General features: G+C 38.1%; 2 long non-coding RNA genes across 2 annotated transcripts in view; one reads left to right on the top strand and one right to left on the bottom strand.

The window, feature by feature from the left end:
- Nucleotides 1–2,885: 2,885 nt before the first annotated feature.
- Nucleotides 2,886–17,854, bottom strand: part of LOC118497387 — a 28,351-nt gene continuing 13,382 nt past the window's right edge. Inside the window, exons 2-3 of the long non-coding RNA XR_004899911.1 lie at nt 11,118–11,128; nt 2,886–2,897 (exon numbers count right to left, since the gene is read on the bottom strand). This is a non-coding gene — a long non-coding RNA (uncharacterized LOC118497387). The remainder of the gene's footprint in view (nt 2,898–11,117; nt 11,129–17,854) is intronic.
- LOC118497390 lies at nt 8,542–12,041 on the top strand. The gene is made up of 2 exons (XR_004899914.1): nt 8,542–8,579; nt 11,727–12,041. It is a non-coding gene; the product is annotated as an uncharacterized LOC118497390 (long non-coding RNA).

Raw genomic sequence — 17,854 nt, 5'->3', positions numbered from 1 at the left:
TCAAATATTTTATGGCAATACTCTGTACACCTTGGCATGACCTTTAGAAAGCAATATGTGTTTAGACAAGTAATGCTTGAGCTCTTTCTGGAAGACATATCTCTGGTCTATTAGCTTTTCATTCTAGTGAATGCTGAAAAGTGCTTGGTGAGCCACCCTGTGTTCTAGTGGTCAGGTGCCTCTCTTGGATACTGGTGTTCCTGGGCTCAACCTGTCTGGCTCAGACCACCCTAGCCTGGATATGCCTTGGGAAATTTGATCTACCCTTGGGGAAATTTGGGTTGAATTTTTTTTTTTTAGAAATATGAGGTCACTTTGAATCTTTGGGTTTGAAGATCATTAAAATGTAAGATGGGTTAGGGGTTGTTAATCTGAATCAAGGATGAACCATGGTTTTTTATTAGTTATTGAATCACAAACTACTAGAATGCTATTTGTAATTAAGCATATGTGGAATCTAACTTTGTTGTATTTAGTATGTTTTGCCCAAATTTAGAAAACACACTAAGGTCCAATCAAAATTAGTGAAATATAAGCACATTTTGGCAGTAGTCCAAATATTCAGTTATCTTCATCTGTAATAACCTCATATGCACATACACACTTTAAAAATAAAGTATAGAAGATCCTAATTAAAATTTTTATTAACTAACATTTCAAGTTTCACTAGTAATTACAATTGTGTGATTATAATGACCCTAAGAGATATTACATTCAAATTCATATTTATAAATTGAAAAAATATACTCAGTGTAGTTACATTGTTACATATTTTCAAAGAACCATAAGGCAAAACATATACTAAATTTTTGCCTTATGATTCTTTGAAAATTTTTAATTGTCACATAGTGACTCCAAGTTAACCAAAATACTATACCATCTCATTTATCCATGCTATGAGTTGCCACTAACATGTTAGGTAATTTATCCATAATTTGGAAATTAAAATAGTCCATATAACTTGAATTTTCAGCCATATATGTATATATCTTTATTCATATTCAGCAGTCAATGGTAGTCTAACTAATCTTATTATTAACATTAAATCAAGGAATAGTAGAGCTATAAATTTCTATTAAGTAATTTTATCTATGAAAGTAATTGGACCCATAGCAATGAAGGAGTTTTTCCAAGGTCATATAGCAGTTTGGCAGTCGAAGAGAGACTGCATTCTGGCCTCTGACTTGCAGATCAGCACCCTCCTTCTCTAGCCAGTCAAACTGAAATGAGAAATTTTAACATTTTGGCCTAAAGTTTCCCTGTGATTGAACTGTATTAACTACCCAGGTTATGAATGAGGCCATATTTGATAAAGGATATTTAGAGTGCAACAATACCGGTTCTGAAGGGAATCTTTTGAATGTAGAGTTGGCTAAGAATTTGGTGGGAGATGCAAAGGGCAAAGGTAATGAGCTCTCATTCCCTAAAGGGTTCATAATAAATACACATCATGACTTCATCATATGTCACATTGTTGTTTTCCCAATTTCAGCCCCATCCAAGGGGACATGATTATGTTAGTGTGTGGCACGTAGGTGAATAGATAGAGGCTGGTCAGCATTTCTCCTTGTGCTCTCAGGCTTGTCTTTGTAGGTTCTCTTTCAAAGAGCACATGCTCCAAGTAGGAATACTGCCTTGACTACAACTTCTACTTTTTAAAAATAATTACTGAGTTTGAGAGAGACACACACACACACAAATTTGTGACCCCACTCACTGATGCATTCGTTGGTTGATTCTTTTTCTTTTTTAAATTGTTGTTCAAGTATAGTTGTCTCCATTTCCCCCCACCACACCTCCCACCCTTCCCATCCATGCCTTCCACCCTGAAACTTACGTCCTTTAGCTTTGTCCATGTGTCCTTTATACATGTTTCTTGATGATCGTTCCCCTATTTTCCCCCATTATCCCTCTCCCTCCTCTTCTCTGGTTACTGTCAGTTTGTTTTTCATTTCAGTGTCTCTGGTTGTATTTTGCTTACTTGTTTGTTTTGTTGATTAGACTCCACTTATAGGACAGATGATATGGTATTTGTCTTTCACTGCCTGGCTTATTTCACTCAGTGTAATACTCTCCAGTTACTTCCATGCTGTTGTGAAGTGTAGGAGCTCCTTCATTCTTTCTGTTGTGTAGTATTCCATTGTGTATGTGCTCTGACCTGTGATTGAATGAGTAACCTTGTCACACTGGGTGCTCTAACAAGCTGAGCTACCTGGCCATAGTGACCCCAACTTTTTATTTTGAGTGGGAAAACTTGATCCTTTTCCTCTCAAATTGTGTGATAAAATGAGTGTCCCATAAAGAATGAATAGGCATGAGAAAGCTATGTGTAGACACTGAAGAGAAACTTGGTTTAGTCACCATTGTCCCTAGGATAACTCCAGCCCCATGACAAAAGCTCAGGATGAAATTATGTGGTTGCTACAGTGCCACACCACCTGAGTGAATGCTGGCAATGTGTTCAGAAGTGTCAGGAAGGGTCAGTCGTTCATATCTCCACCTTGATGAATACAAGGTTGCCTGACACTCTCAACATATGATTCTTATCTTTGTTGATTTGTAAGATTTGTGAGGGTTGTTTTATTTTTTAATTTATTTTTATTTTTAGTTTACAAGTCTTTCACATAATCTCATTTTAATGCTCACATTTTGGGTAATAAAATCATTCTTTTCAGTTTTCATTAATGGCAGGACTTGGATTCAAATCTAGGCCTTTAGCTAACTCCCAAGCCATTATTCTTTGCAGTACTCTATAGCTGCTTTGGGAGGGCACACACAGACACATACACTTTGAATATCAAAACTGTACACATGTGTATCTGTTCACAGATACAAATATACTTTGATAGGTATCCTCAGAAAAAACACAGCAACAATATGCTTCATAAACTTCAAAGCTATAACTCAGTTGCAATTTGGGAATATTGGCAATGTGACTTTCATCAGTTTGCCTGTCTGTCTCTTTCCTCTCTGTGCGTGCACACACAGTGCTTAGCACATACATATCTATTGGGTTGGCCGAAATATTTGTTTAGTTTTTTCCATATGATGGCTTTGGTTGTGCTTTATTGTCTTTAACTTCCTTCAAAACAATTTTGTTGGATTGTATTGTGACAGCTGTCATATCAGCATGCATTTAAAGGAACATCACAGTTGGTGAATTTTCGTGCAGCCATTTAACACTGAAATGGAAGAATATATGTAACATTTTGGTGTATTATGATGTATTATTTCAAGAAAGCAACTGAAATAATAAAGCAACTGAAATGCAAATAAAACAATTTGTGCAGTGCATGGAGAAGGTGCTGTGACTGATCAAACGTGTAAAAAGTGATCTGCAAAGTTTCTTGGTACTGTTGACATTTTTACCAAATAATTCTTTGCTGTGGGGCTGTCTTATACATTGAAAGATGTTTAGAAGCACCCCTGGCCTCTATCCAATAGAAGCCAATAGTGGAAAATAGCTGACATAGTCAACATATCCAAATCAATAAAGTTATTGGTGAAAATGAAAAATGTGTCTCTATTTTATGGAAAAAACTAAACAGACTTTTTGGCCAACCCAATATATCTATATATCAATCAATATACTTAGCTAGTGTCTTCCAGAATATGCACAATGATCATCAGCATTAAGACTATAGAGCTAACAGTTTCAGGGTTGATGGAAGGACACAGCAACCTGTCATTTGACTTGAGTGTATGAAGAGCTTCTGTATATCCAGAAGGACTTTTCTGATATTACTTGTATTTCAGTAGCAATTGCACACAATATCAGCTGTTTGGCTTGTAGCAATGATAGCAACATTTTTTCCCCCTAACTTCATGATAGCTGTAGTTATAGGTCAGTCCTCACCACAGAACTGCTATGCTGTGTAATATCTGCACTGTGTGTTGGGGAGACCAAATCCCAGAGAGACTGAGTGACATCTCACCAAGATTCCTAAGGCTGGAGGCTGGGCACTTCTAGGACCATATTCCAAGGGTTTCTCTTTTGCATTAAGAGCTGATGTGGTCTTGAATGAGGTGACAGATGGTGTCTGAGCACCTGAACATAGAGGAAGGCATGCATCTCAGTCCAAGCATGCAATTTCCAACCTTTGCCAGCTATGATTAGACATGTAATTGTGCATCTAAATTTAGCCTACCATTTGCATAAGTAATTAATTACAATATAGTTATTTTTTCTCTGGTCTCCTTTTCCTATAAATCAAATTACTGAGAGACTCTTATCTGACACTAAAACCTTTTTTATAAGTATATATGACATTTTGAAGGATAATGTTAACTGCTATTTAGAGCACTCTAACATTAAATTCAGAGCTTTTTGCTGTGATCTGACAGCTGAGTGCCTCAGTTTTTCAGGAAACAGTCTCAGAAATTTTTCCTAGCAGGAGCTTCTCTCATCAGTAGTGTCCAGTGTTTAATAATGAACATAAAACTACATCACCCCAAACTAGATACTTCTTTATCATCTCAAATCAGGTGAATAATCCTTACTGAGTGAATCCTTGCATTCATTAAGGATTATACATGCATATCTTCATTTATTTAGCATACATGTATTGCATACCTTCAGTGTGCCAGGCCCTTTCTCAGGTAATCCACAGGTAGTGGTAAATATCTTCCTTGTTTTATGAGTTGAACTATATTCCCCAATACATCAGACTTCTGTGGAAATAGGGTTGTTGCAGATGTAATTGAGATGAAACCATAATGTAGTAGGGTAGGACCTTAATCCAATATGACTGGTGTCCTTATATGAAGGAGGCATTTGGACATAGACATGCATACAGGGAGAATGCCATGAGAAGATGAATGCCGAGATTGGGGTGATGTTTCTATAAGCCAAAGAATGCCAAAAATGGCCAGTAAATAATGAGAAACTGGAGACAGACATAGAACAGGGTTTCCTTCATAACCCACTGAAGGAATCAACTCTGGTGACATCTTGATCTTGTACTTCTGGCTTCCAGAACCATGAGACAATCAATTTCAGTTGATTAAGTTCCCTAATTTATGGTACTTTGTTATAGCAGCCCTAGCAAACTAATATAGCTGGGTAACATCTGCTCTTGGCAGCTCACACATTGAGTAGGGAGCTCCCTGTGTGGATAGAGTCTAAATTGAATTTTGAATGCTTCCAGGAGCTTAAAATTCCCCTCCCAATCACTCTGCATTTCCTTCACTCAGTGCCTTGAATGGCCTATAGGAGTGCCAAAGTATTTATCTTAGCCCTCAAGGTGACTGGAGCCTCATGCTGCTTCCGTTCCCTGACAGTGCCACATCCTATTATCAATTTTATGTGAGGCATGATGGTAAAAAATAGAGAAAAGTTAGTCTAAACAACCAAATATTAAAAAAAATAAAGTATGGTTGGGGTCAGTTTTGACTTTCAAGAATCTAGGGTGAGGCCAAGGCACATCATAGCATTAGATTTTTACATTGCAGGTATTTACGGTCTTGCAATTGTTGTAGGAAGCTAAACTGGGGTAAGGGAGGGTGTATATGAGTTAAGGAAAGATACTGTAAATAGGGAGATTTATTGAAAGGACCTGGCAGGAACAAAACAAGGGTTTTCACTTGGGCAAACTGGAATCTGGAACCTTGCTGCCACCAAGAATAAATGTGGGAGTGGGACTAGAAATCAGGCACTGGGCCAAAGGGCAGTAAGGCAGGAATTGGGTGGAGACCTGATGGGGTGGGAGGCTGCCTTCTCAGTAGTGAATGAGAGGAAGGTCCTGCATGGCAGGGAAGTCATATGCTGCTCTTGAGCTTCCTGTGCTTGTTAAAGCCTTCCAGGCACATTGAGGTTTTGGTTCAGCATTTTGTGAATTGTGTAGAAGAAATGAAGGTTTAGAAACCAGCACATCTTAAAGCTCTAGAAAATAGAAGACAATCATTCATATGAAGGAAAAATGCATCCCTAAGAGTGGCAGGCATACTGACATCAGCGAGGTGACCTCTCCATACTATATGTCTGAAAAGTCACTTGAATTAATGTGCATGGAATATCCCGCAAAAACAATTAAAAACAGCCAGCCAACCTAAAGAAGTATAATGCTGTGAAACCACTTCACCCAGGTGAAGTACCTTCCACATCTCAGTCCTGTGAAAGGTGTCAGCATATGTTATTGATGATTGTGATGATTACTTTGCAAGGATAACATTATTTTTACTATAATCTTTCAGATGTCTCAGAGGTTATGTGATTAGCCTTATAAAAAAGTAGTTAAAATTAGAAATACCCTGAGTCTTAAAAAGGTGTATTTGAGGTTTTTGAACAAAACATCAAGTTCTCTAACATCATGGCTTAAAACCAGAGTGTGAATATTTATAATATTTTACACACATACACAAGAGCTACTTCATGCAATCTGTAAACATTGTGTTTAATTTTTTCCATGTGCTTCTTCATGTTCCAATGTGTTTAAGTTCATGGTTAACCTGCATGGTACTTGGCACTGTCTTTTGGACACTCAGTCCTTGATGTGCTCGTAGAAGTCCCCTCTCTTCTGTCAAGAAAATCTATTGGAATGCAAGTGACAGTAATGATGTTGGAGATGTAATTTTGAATCTGCTTTAATTTACTAAACATGTATTATCTGAAAACTTCAATATTTTAATTATTATTAATAGCATTGTTTTCAGCAGATGCTAGTATTGATTGTCCATAATAGAAAGTCATGAAAACTTAGTGGAGTATTGTGGCTGGAGGCTTGGCAGTTTAGGATTTAAGAAAGTTAAATTTTTTCCAAGAGTTACTCTTCTGCCAATTTCTGGTTGTAATCCCCTGGGTTTAACAGGAGACTCTAAGGGATTTTCTAGTTTGGACTCTTGCATCTGGGCAAGGAATATTTCCCCTCAATTAGATCGCACTGCTTTAATTCTTCACTAATGCTTTATTCTTCCCTGAATAGCATTGGTAAGGGATTGCACAGTACTTACTATGCATCAAAGTAGTTATGCCCTAGTTTCTGTTCTTTAACAATGTCTGGTATATTCATGAAAGCATGTCAGATAATATAAAACAGGTTTTTAAAAAATATCCTGTGACAATTTGCTAGAAATATATAAAGAGGGAATTAAGGCTTTAATAAATCTGTGTTAGGTTCACTGCCTTGCTGTATTTGAGGTCTTACCTAGTTTATTCCAAGCCTGGGGTTCTCCCTAAGGTACATAGGATCCAAGCTAATATATTTTAGAGACATGATATTTGGGACAGAAATATCCAACTCTGGTTTTGTGGTTTGCTGGGGGGGTCCTCAACTATTTCAAGGAGGATTACAAATTATACCAAAAGAAAATGCATTTTAAATTTACTTTAACTTAATAAATCAATATATACCATTGAATCCCCTTTGCTACATGGGTGGGATCTGACCTGGACTGTGTGTACTATTGGGCATTTAAAGATGAATGCTTCACAGTGCCAGCTCTCAGGGAGCTTAGTTAAGTAAAACATACCTGCAAAGAAGGCAGTGAAATGTTAAAGATTCTGCTTACTGGGGAGGTTCCATGGCACTGGCAGTTCTTGAACTTGAAGTAAGACTAGTCTTTTCTGCTTAGTCAGGATGCAGGCTTGGAGGCACATTGGAATTGTTCTCTTCTATGTCCAGGTAAGTGAGACTATTTTAGAGTAATTTGTGTTTTTTTAAAAAAGATACTGAAAGTTTGTAAAAAAACAAACATACAAACAAATAAAAAAGAATAACAGGTGTTATGATATTCTCTATTTACCACTGATTTCTTTGACCTATTTATTATAGAAAACATAGATGTGTGCATTATATGTATGTGGTTCTCCCTTATTCAGTTTCACTTTCCACAGTTTTGGTCATCCCTGGTCAACCACTGTTTGAAAGTATTAAATGGAAAATTCCAGAACTAAGCAATTCATATGTTTTAAATTGCACGTTGCTCTGAGTAGTATGATGAAATCAGAGCTGTCCCTGTCTGTTTAGCCTGGGACGTGAATCATCCTTTTGTCCAGTATATTCACTCTGTAGATGCTACCCACTCATTATTCACTTAGTAGTCATCTTAGGTATCAGCTCGACTGTAGCAGTATCACAGTGTTTGTGCTCAGGTAACTTTTAATTTACCGAACAATGGCCCTAAGCACAAGAACAGTGATGCTGGAAATTTGGATATGCCAAAGAGAAGCAGTCAAGTGTTTCCTTTAAGTGAAAATATGAGTATAGTATAATCAAATACTTTAAGGGAGACCATATTCACAAACTCTTATTATAATATATGGTTATTTTTTCTATTTTATTATTATTTATTGTTATTGATCTCTTACTCTGCCTAATTTATAAATCAAACTTTACCATAGGTATGTATGTATATGAATACAAAGCCTGTCCAGAATGTATCCAGCCACGTAATGTGAAAAATAGAGAGATTTACTGAAGAAGATACAAGGTAAAAGAAACATTGTCAACAGGACAATGATGCCTTAGTCCCCTCCAAAGTAGGCACCTTGGGACCTCACACAGTTCTCCCAATTGTCATCAGCTGCCCTATTGTATTTTCCTGAATCTCAACAACAGTCTGAAATCTCTTCCTTTTTGAAGGTGTTTTTCTTTCTTCTGTTTTTTTTTTTAATTTTAATCATTGTTCAAATACAGTTTTCTCCTTTTTACTCCCAATCCAGTCCCCCCTCCCTTCCTTCCCACTTCCCTCCCATTACCACCCTCCCCTTAGTTTATGACCATGTGTCCTTTAAGTTTGTTCCTGTGAACCCTTCCCACTGTCCCCTTAAATTCCCTCTTCTCTCCCCTCCGGTCACCATCAACCTGTCCTTTTATTTCAGTGTCTTTGGTTATATTTTGCTTGTTTCTTTGTTTTGTTATTTAGGTTCCTGTTAAAGGTGAGATCATATGGTATTTGTCTTTCACTGACTGGCTTGTTTCGCTAAGCATAATGTTTTCCAGCTCCATCCACGCTGTTGCAAAGGGTAGGAGCTCCTTCTTTCTTTCTGCTGCATACAATTCCATTGTGTAAATGTACCATAGTTTTTTGATCCATTCATTTACTGATGGGCATCTTGGTTGCTTCCAGCATCTAGCTATTGTAAATTGTGCTGCTATGAACATTGGGATGCATAGGTTCTTTTGAATCAGTGTTTTAGTATTCTTAGGATAGAGTCCCAGCAGTGGAATTGCTGGGTCAAAAGGCAGATCCATTTTTAGTTTTCTGAGGAAGTTCCATACTGCTTTCCATAGTGGTTGCACTAGTATGAAGTCCCACCAGCAGAGCACTAGGGTCCCCTTTTCTCCACAACCTCTCCAACACTTGTTTGTTGCTTTGTTTATGATGGCCATTCTGTCTGCTGGGAAGTGGTATCTCTTTGTGGTTTTAATTTGCATCTCTCTGATAGCTAGCGATATTGAACATCTTTTCATGTGTCTTGGGTTTTCTGTATGTCCTCCTTGGATCTAACCCTACGTCTACAAGAACTTGAGGAACAACAACAAAGGTAGCCCAGAGCAAGCAGAAGGAAGGAAATAACCAAGATCAGAGCAGAATTAAATGACATAGAGACTAAAAGCACAATTCTAAGGATCAATGAAGCCAAGAGCTGGTTCTTTGAAAAGATAAACAAAATCGACAAGCCTATAAGCAGACTCATCAAGAAAAAAAGAGAGAAGACTCAAATAAACACAATCAGAAATGAAAGAGGAGGGATTACAACAGATAACACAGAAATACAAAGGATTGTAAGAAATTACTACAAGGAGCTGTATGCCAAGAAATTTGAAAACCTAGGTGAAACGGACAACTTTCTAGAAAAATACAATCTTCCAAAACTCAATGAAAATGAAGCAGAAAGCCTGAACAGACCAATAACAACAAAAGAAATTGAGGCAGTAATCAAAAAACTCCCAACACACAAAAGCCCAGGACCAGATGGTTTCACAGGAGAATTCTACAAAGCATTTAAGGAAGAGCTAACCCCTATCCTTCACAGACTATTCCAAAAAATCCAAAAAGATGGGAGTCTCCCAAACTCTTTTTATGAGGCCAACATCATCCTAATTCCAAAACCAAATAAAGACACAACAAAGAAAGAAAACTTCAGGCCAATATCACTGATGAACATTGACACTAAAATCCTCAACAAAATACTGGCAAACTGCATCCAACAATACATTAAAAAGATCATACACCATGACCAAGTGGGATTCATTCCGGGGATGCAAGGATGGTTCAATATTCGCAAGTTAGTAAATGTAGTACATCACATAAACAAAAGCAAAGACAAAAACCACCTGATCATATCAATTGATGAAGAAAAAGCATTTGATAAGGTACAGCACCCATTCATGATAAAAACACTCAGCAAAGTGGGAATAGAGGGAGCATTCCTCAACATAATAAAGGGCATATATGAGCGACCTTCAGCCAACATCATACTCAATCGGCAAAAATTACAATCTTTTCCACTTAGATCAGGAACAAGACAAGGCTGTCTACTTTCACCACTTCTATTCAATATAGTACTGGAAGTTTTAGCCACAGCAATCAGACAAGAAAAAGAAATAAAAGGCATCCAAATCGGAAAGGAGGAAACAAAACTGTCACTGTTTGCAGATGACATGATAGTATACATAGAAAATCCTATAGACTCTACCAAAAAACTGCTTGACCTAATAAATGAATTTGGCAAAACAGCGGGATACAAAGTCAATATCCAGAACTCAAAGGCATTTCTGTACACCAACATTGAAACAGCAGAAACAGAGATCAAGGAAAAAATCCCATTTGAAATAGCAAAAAGAAAAATAAAATATCTAGGAATAAACCTAACCAAAGAGGTAAAAGACCTGTGCTCAGAAAACTACACAACACTGAAGAAAGAAATCAAGGAAGACACAAACAAATGGAAACATATACCGTGTTCATGGATTGGAAGAATTAATATCATCAAAATGTCCATACTACCCAAAGCAATTTACACATTCAATGCAATTCCTATTAAAGTACCAATGGCTTATTTCACAGACATAGAACAAACACTTCAAAAATTTATATGGAATTATAAACAATCCCAAATAGCTGCTGCAATTTTGAGAAAGAAGAGTAAAGTAGGAGGGATCACAATACCCAACACTAAACTATACTACAAGGCCACTGTAATCAAAACAGCCTGGTACTGGCATAAAAAACAGGCACATAGACCAATGGAACAGAACAGAGAGCCCAGAAATAACCCCAAGTCTCTATGGTCAATTAATATTTGACAAAGGAGGCAGCAACATAAAATGGAGTAAAAATAGCCTCTTCAACAAATGGTGTGGGGAGAAACGGACAGCAATGTGCAAAAAAATGAAACTTGAGCACCAACTTACACCATATACAAAAATAAATTCAAGGTGGATAAAAGACTTAAATGTAAAACGTGACACCATTACAGTCCTGGAGGAGAAGGTAGGTAGGAAAATCTCAGATATTTCACAAAGGAACTTTTTTACTGACGTGTCCCCTAGAGCAAGGGACATAAAGGAAAGAATAAACAAATGGGACCTCATCAAAATTAAAAGCTCTGCACAGCTAAAGAAAACAGTATCAAAATTAAAAGAGAACCAGCTGTATGGGAAAACATATTTGCCAAGGATACCTCAGACAAGGGTTTAATCTCCAAAATATATAAAGAACTTACAAGACTCCACTCTAAGAAGACAAGGAATCCAGTTAAAAAGTGGGCAAAGGATTTGAAGGTGATTTTAATTTTGGGAAAAGCCAGAAGTCTCAGGGCACCAAATCTGGGCTGTAGTGTGGCTGAGTCACTTGGGTGATTTGGTGTTTTTCAAAAAAACTGTGCACGAGACATGATTCATGAGCAGGTATGTTGTCATGACAAAGCTGCCAATCACCAATTACCCATAGCTGTGACCTTGTGAATCATCTGAATAATTTCTGCAGAGGACTGTTCAAACTTAATGCTAAATTTGGTGCTGATTCATTGCTCTACTCAGTCATTTTGACTGTGATGGCCACACAGTACACATGCTCACTCAATGGCGTCTACTGCTCCCACTGACTAGTCCAGTGAAGTCGTCCTAGTCCATGCATGTGCAGTCCAGTTCACCCTCCTTGGCTGCCAGGTTACATTGGTGTTGTGCAAACCATTCTGATTCTAAACCATTGTGTTAACAATGGTTGGACTTTTTCTGGACAGACCTCAACATATATAAGAAAAAACAGTATATATAAGGTTTGGTACTTTTTCTGGTTTCAGACATCCCTGGGGGTTTTTGAATGTATCCCCCATGGACAAAGGGGGCCTACTCTGTATGTTTTTTAAATATATTTTATTCATTATGCTATTACCGTTGTCCCATAACCCCCCTTCATTCCCCTACACCCTGCACACCCTCTCCCACCCACATTCCCCCCACTTTAGTTCATGTCCATGTGTCATAAGTTCCTTAGCTTCTACATTTCCCATACTATTCTTGCCATCCCCCTGTCTATTTTCTACCTTCCATCTATGCTACTTATTCTCCATACCTTCTTCCCCTCTCTCCTCCTCCCACTTCCCTGTTGCTAACCCTCCATATGATCTCCATTTCTGTGGTTCTGTTCCTGTTCTAGTTGTTTGCTTAGTAGGTTTTTGTTTTTGTTTTAGGTGTGGTTGTTAATAATTGTGAGTTTGCTGTCATTTCATTATACATGTTTTTTATCTTCTTTTTCTTAGATAAGTCCCTTTAACATTTCATATAATAAGGGCTTGGTGATGATGAACTCTGTTAACTTGACCTGATCTGAGAAGCACTTTATCTGCCCTTCCATTCTAAATGAAAGCTTTGCTGCATAGAGAAATCTTGGATGCATGTCCTTGCCTTTCATGACTTGGAATACTTGTTTCCCGCCCCTTCTTGCCTGCAAGGTCTCTTTTGACAAATCAGCTGACAGTCTGATGGGAACTCCTTCATAGGTCACTGTCTTCTTATCTCTTGCTGCTTCTAAGATTCTCTCCTTCACTTTTACCTTGGCTAATGTAATTATGACGTGCCTTGGTGTGTTCCTTCTTGGGTCCAACTTCTTTAGGACTCTCTGAGCTTCCTGGACTTCCTGAAAGTCTATTTCCTTTGCCAGATTGGGGAAGTTCTCCTTCATTATTTGTTCAAATAAATTTCCCACTTGTTGCTCTTCTTCTCCTTCTGGTACTCCAATAATTCAGTTGTTGGAACATTTAAAGATATCTTGGAGGTTCCTAAGCCTCTCCTGATTTTTTTGAATTCTTGTTTCTTCATTCTTTTCTGATTGTATGTTTTTTCTTCCTTTTGGTCCACTCCATTGATGTGAGACACAGCTTTCATTCCATCACTATTGGTTCCCTGTGCATTTTTCTTCATTTCACTTAGTGTAGCCTTCATTTTTTCATGTAATTTGTGACCAAATTCAACCAATTCTGTGAGCATCCTGATCACCAATGCTTTGAACTGTGCATCTGATAGGCTGACCATCGCTTGGTCACTTAAAAGTATTGATTTTGGGGCTTTCATTTGTTCTTCTATTTGAGCCATCTTTTTTTTTCTTTTGGTCTGGTCACACCTGTTATGTATGAGGGGCAGAGCCTTAGGTGTTCACCAGGGCGGGGCACCCCAGTAGCAGGGTTGTGGTGCTATATGTGGGGTTGGGGTCTGAGAGGGAACAATGGCACTTGCCCCGCTTTCCATCAGACCTCACTCCCTTCTGCCATTTTCCCCAAGCAAACTAGGCCCCTCTGGTTTCAATTCCCATGTGGGTGGGCTTGTGCACCCCATGGGACTTTCCAAGGACCTCTCCTGTGAGGCTTGGGGTCTCTCCCTGTGCCTCAACCACCATGGGTATTTTCAGCCAGTGCCCCAAGGCTCTATTTCCCAGCGCTGGGATCCTGGGTTGCGTGCAGTGCCTCACTTCACAATCGCAGCCTCTCTGAGTCTGCTGGGTGCCACCCCTCGGCCTGGGGCCTGCCAACTGCCACTTGCACACCCAGGGTCTGCCTGCTTTGGTCTGTGCACTTTTGTGCTCCCCAGTTGCCTTACGCACCTGGTCCCAATGCAATCTGCTCTCTGCACTGTGACCTGTGCCCAGCTACCCAACTCTGCTCCTCCGGTCTGGATGAATGTGTCTATATTAACTCCTTGGGTGTCTGACTTCCATACAGTTCAGTTTTCTGTCAGTTTTGGTTGTTATCCTGTTTTTAAATTATTGTTGTCCCTATCTTGGTTGTGTGAGGAGACACAGTGTGTCTACCTATGCTTCCATCTTGGCTGGAAGTCCTCCTACTCTATATGTTGTATGTGTATGCATGTATGTGTATTGTCAGGTATTATATGTTATATAATAATATCTATTTGTATATACAGGGCACAGCACACATAATGTCCCCTTTTTATTAAAAATCTTTTATTAAAAATCATAAACATGTAATTCTGAAACATAACAATATCACACTCAAGCACACCATATGACATTTCAAGTGAAATGTTCAAATTAAAACAATAAATTATTATATGCCTATAATTACCCTACCAACCACACTCAAACTGGCCTTACTTCTGTTGGACCCTGTATAGTTTATATGAATAATTTTGCAACTTAAACTAATAGAAATAAATAAACAAAACATACTGTCATATCGACAAACATCAAATTGTCTTGGCACGTGTGGCCAAGTGCTGGTTTCAGAGTCTAGTAGATATTCCCTAACAGTCAATATGCTAGAGACCATTTTTTTTTTGACAGCAGAAATGAACTTGCAGAATGACACCAGCAAACATGTTGTTATGTTTTTGAAATAGTGACCAGCATTTACTTACTTGCATGTTCACTCACCAAATTATTTACCAAATATTTCTTGAATATTTCTTGAGTGTTTACTAGGAATAATTGCTTTGTGAGTTACCAGGATAATTAAACAAGGCTGCCAACTCTCTTAGGCAAGGAATGGTTTCTTATTAATAGTTGGATCCTTGATCCTAGTACAGTGACTGGGAGATGGAGACATTTAAGATATATTTGGTTGGTTGAAATGATCTATACTGTGAGAAGTTATGAACATGGCTTTTTTGTTTGGAGAAATAGATATGACCCCACTGAGGACATACTCAGAAGAAACTAATAGTAAGTGGTCCGTATAGAATATATACTGCTTGTTTTTTGTATATAATACATATTTTGGAAAGTTTGTGGAAAGAGAGACCATTTCACTTGAGCAAAACATGATGATACACAAGTGGAGATGTTGATAACTTCACTTTTTTTATTTTAATCGTCATTCACATACAGTTTTCTCCTTTTTACTCCCAATCCAGTCCCCCCTCCCACCCTCCCCACTTCCCTCCCATTACCACCCTCCCCTTAGTTTATGACCATGTGTCCCTTAAGTTTGTTCCTGTGAACCCTTCCCACTGTCCCCTTAAATTCCCTCTACTCTCTTCTGTGGGCACTATCAGCCAGGCCTCTATTTCAGTGTCTCTGGTTATATTTTGCTTGTTTCTTTGTTTTGTTATTTAGGTTCCTGTTAAAGGTGAGATCATATGGTATTTGTCTTTCACTGACTGGCTTGTTTTGCTAAGCATAATGTTTTCCAGCTCCATCCACGCTGTTGCAAAGGTAGGAACTCCTTCTTTCTTTCTGCTGCATACAATTCCATTGTGTAAATGTACCATAGTTTTTTGATCCATTCATTTACTGATGGGCATCTTGGTTGCTTCCAGCACCTAGCTATTGTAAATTGTGCTGCTATGAACATTGGGATGCATAGGTTCTTTTGAATCAGTGTTTTAGTATTCTTAGGATAGAGTCCCAGCAGTGGAATTGCTGGGTCAAAAGGCAGATCCATTTTTAGTTTTCTGAGGAAGTTCCATACTGCTTTCCATAGTGGTTGTACCAGTCTGCAGGCCCACCAGCAGTGCACTAGGGTCCCCTTTTCTCTACAACCTCTCCAACACTTGTTTGTTGCTTTGTTTATGATGGCCATTCTGTCTGGTGTGAAGTGGTATGTCATTGTGGTTTTAATTTGCATCTCTCTGAGAGCTAGCAATATTGAACATTGTTTCATGTGTCTTTGAATTTCTGTATGTCCTCCTTGGAGAAGTGTCTGTTCAAGTCCTTTGCCCACCTTTTAATTGGATTCCTTGTTTTCTTAGAGTGGAGTCTTGTAAGTTCTTTATATATTTTGGAGATTAAACCCTTGTCTGAGGTATCCTTGGCAAATATGTTTTCCCATACAGCTGGTTCTCTTTTAATTTTGATACTGTTTTCTTTAGCTGTGCAGAGCTTTTAATTTTGATGAGGTCCCATTTGTTTATTCTTTCCTTTATGTCCCTTGCTCTAGGGGACACGTCAGTAAAAAAGTTCCTTTGTGAAATATCTGAGATTTTCCTACCTACCTTCTCCTCCAGGACTGTAATGGTGTCACGTTTTACATTTAAGTCTTTTATCCACCTTGAATTTATTTTTGTATATGGTGTAAGTTGGTGCTCAAGTTTCATTTTTTTGCACATTGCTGTCCATTTCTCCCCACACCATTTGTTGAAGAGGCTATTTTTACTCCATTTTATGTTGCTGCCTCCTTTGTCAAATATTAATTGACCATAGAGACTTGGGGTTATTTCTGGGCTCTCTGTTCTGTTCCATTGGTCTATGTGCCTGTTTTTTATGCCAGTACCAGGCTGTTTTGATTACAGTGGCCTTGTAGTATAGTTTAGTGTTGGGTATTGTGATCCCTCCTACTTTACTCTTCTTTCTCAAAATTGCAGCAGCTTTTTGGGATTGTTTATAATTCCATATAAATTTTTGAAGTGTTTGTTCTATGTCTGTGAAATAAGCCATTGGTACTTTAATAGGAATTGCATTGAATGTGTAAATTGCTTTGGGTAGTATGGACATTTTGATGATATTAATTCTTCCAATCCATGAACACGGTATATGTTTCCATTTGTTTGTGTCTTCCTTGATTTCTTTCTTCAGTGTTGTGTAGTTTTCTGAGTACAGGTCTTTTACCTCTTTGGTTAGGTTTATTCCTAGATATTTTATTTTTCTTTTTGCTATTTCAAATGGGATTTTTTCCTTGATCTCTGTTTCTGCTGTTTCAATGTTGGTGTACAGAAATGCCTTTGAGTTCTGGATATTGACTTTGTATCCCGCTGTTTTGCCAAATTCATTTATTAGGTCAAGCAGTTTTTTGGTAGAGTCTATAGGATTTTCTATGTATACTATCATGTCATCTGCAAACAGTGACAGTTTTGTTTCCTCCTTTCCGATTTGGATGCCTTTTATTTCTTTTTCTTGTCTGATTGCTGTGGCTAAAACTTCCAGTACTATATTGAATAGAAGTGGTGAAAGTAGACAGCCTTGTCTTGTTCCTGATCTAAGTGGAAAAGATTGTAATTTTTGCCGATTGAGTATGATGTTGGCTGAAGGTCGCTCATATATGCCCTTTATTATGTTGAGGAATGCTCCCTCTATTCCCACTTTGCTGAGTGTTTTTATCATGAATGGGTGCTGTACCTTATCAAATGCTTTTTCTTCATCAATTGATATGATCAGGTGGTTTTTGTCTTTGCTTTTGTTTATGTGATGTACTACATTTACTAACTTGCGAATATTGAACCATCCTTGCATCCCCGGAATGAATCCCACTTGGTCATGGTGTATGATCTTTTTAATGTATTGTTGGATGCAGTTTGCCAGTATTTTGTTGAGGATTTTAGTGTCAATGTTCATCAGTGATATTGGCCTGAAGTTTTCTTTCTTTGTTGTGTCTTTATTTGGTTTTGGAATTAGGATGATGTTGGCCTCATAAAAAGAGTTTGGGAGACTCCCATCTTTTTGGATTTTTTGGAATAGTCTG

Source organism: Phyllostomus discolor, chromosome 11, assembly GCF_004126475.2.
Source record: "Phyllostomus discolor isolate MPI-MPIP mPhyDis1 chromosome 11, mPhyDis1.pri.v3, whole genome shotgun sequence".
NCBI classification, from domain to species: Eukaryota; Metazoa; Chordata; class Mammalia; order Chiroptera; family Phyllostomidae; genus Phyllostomus; species Phyllostomus discolor.
Note: the sequence above shows the minus strand (reverse complement) of the source record. Positions and strands in the feature narration are given on the sequence as shown.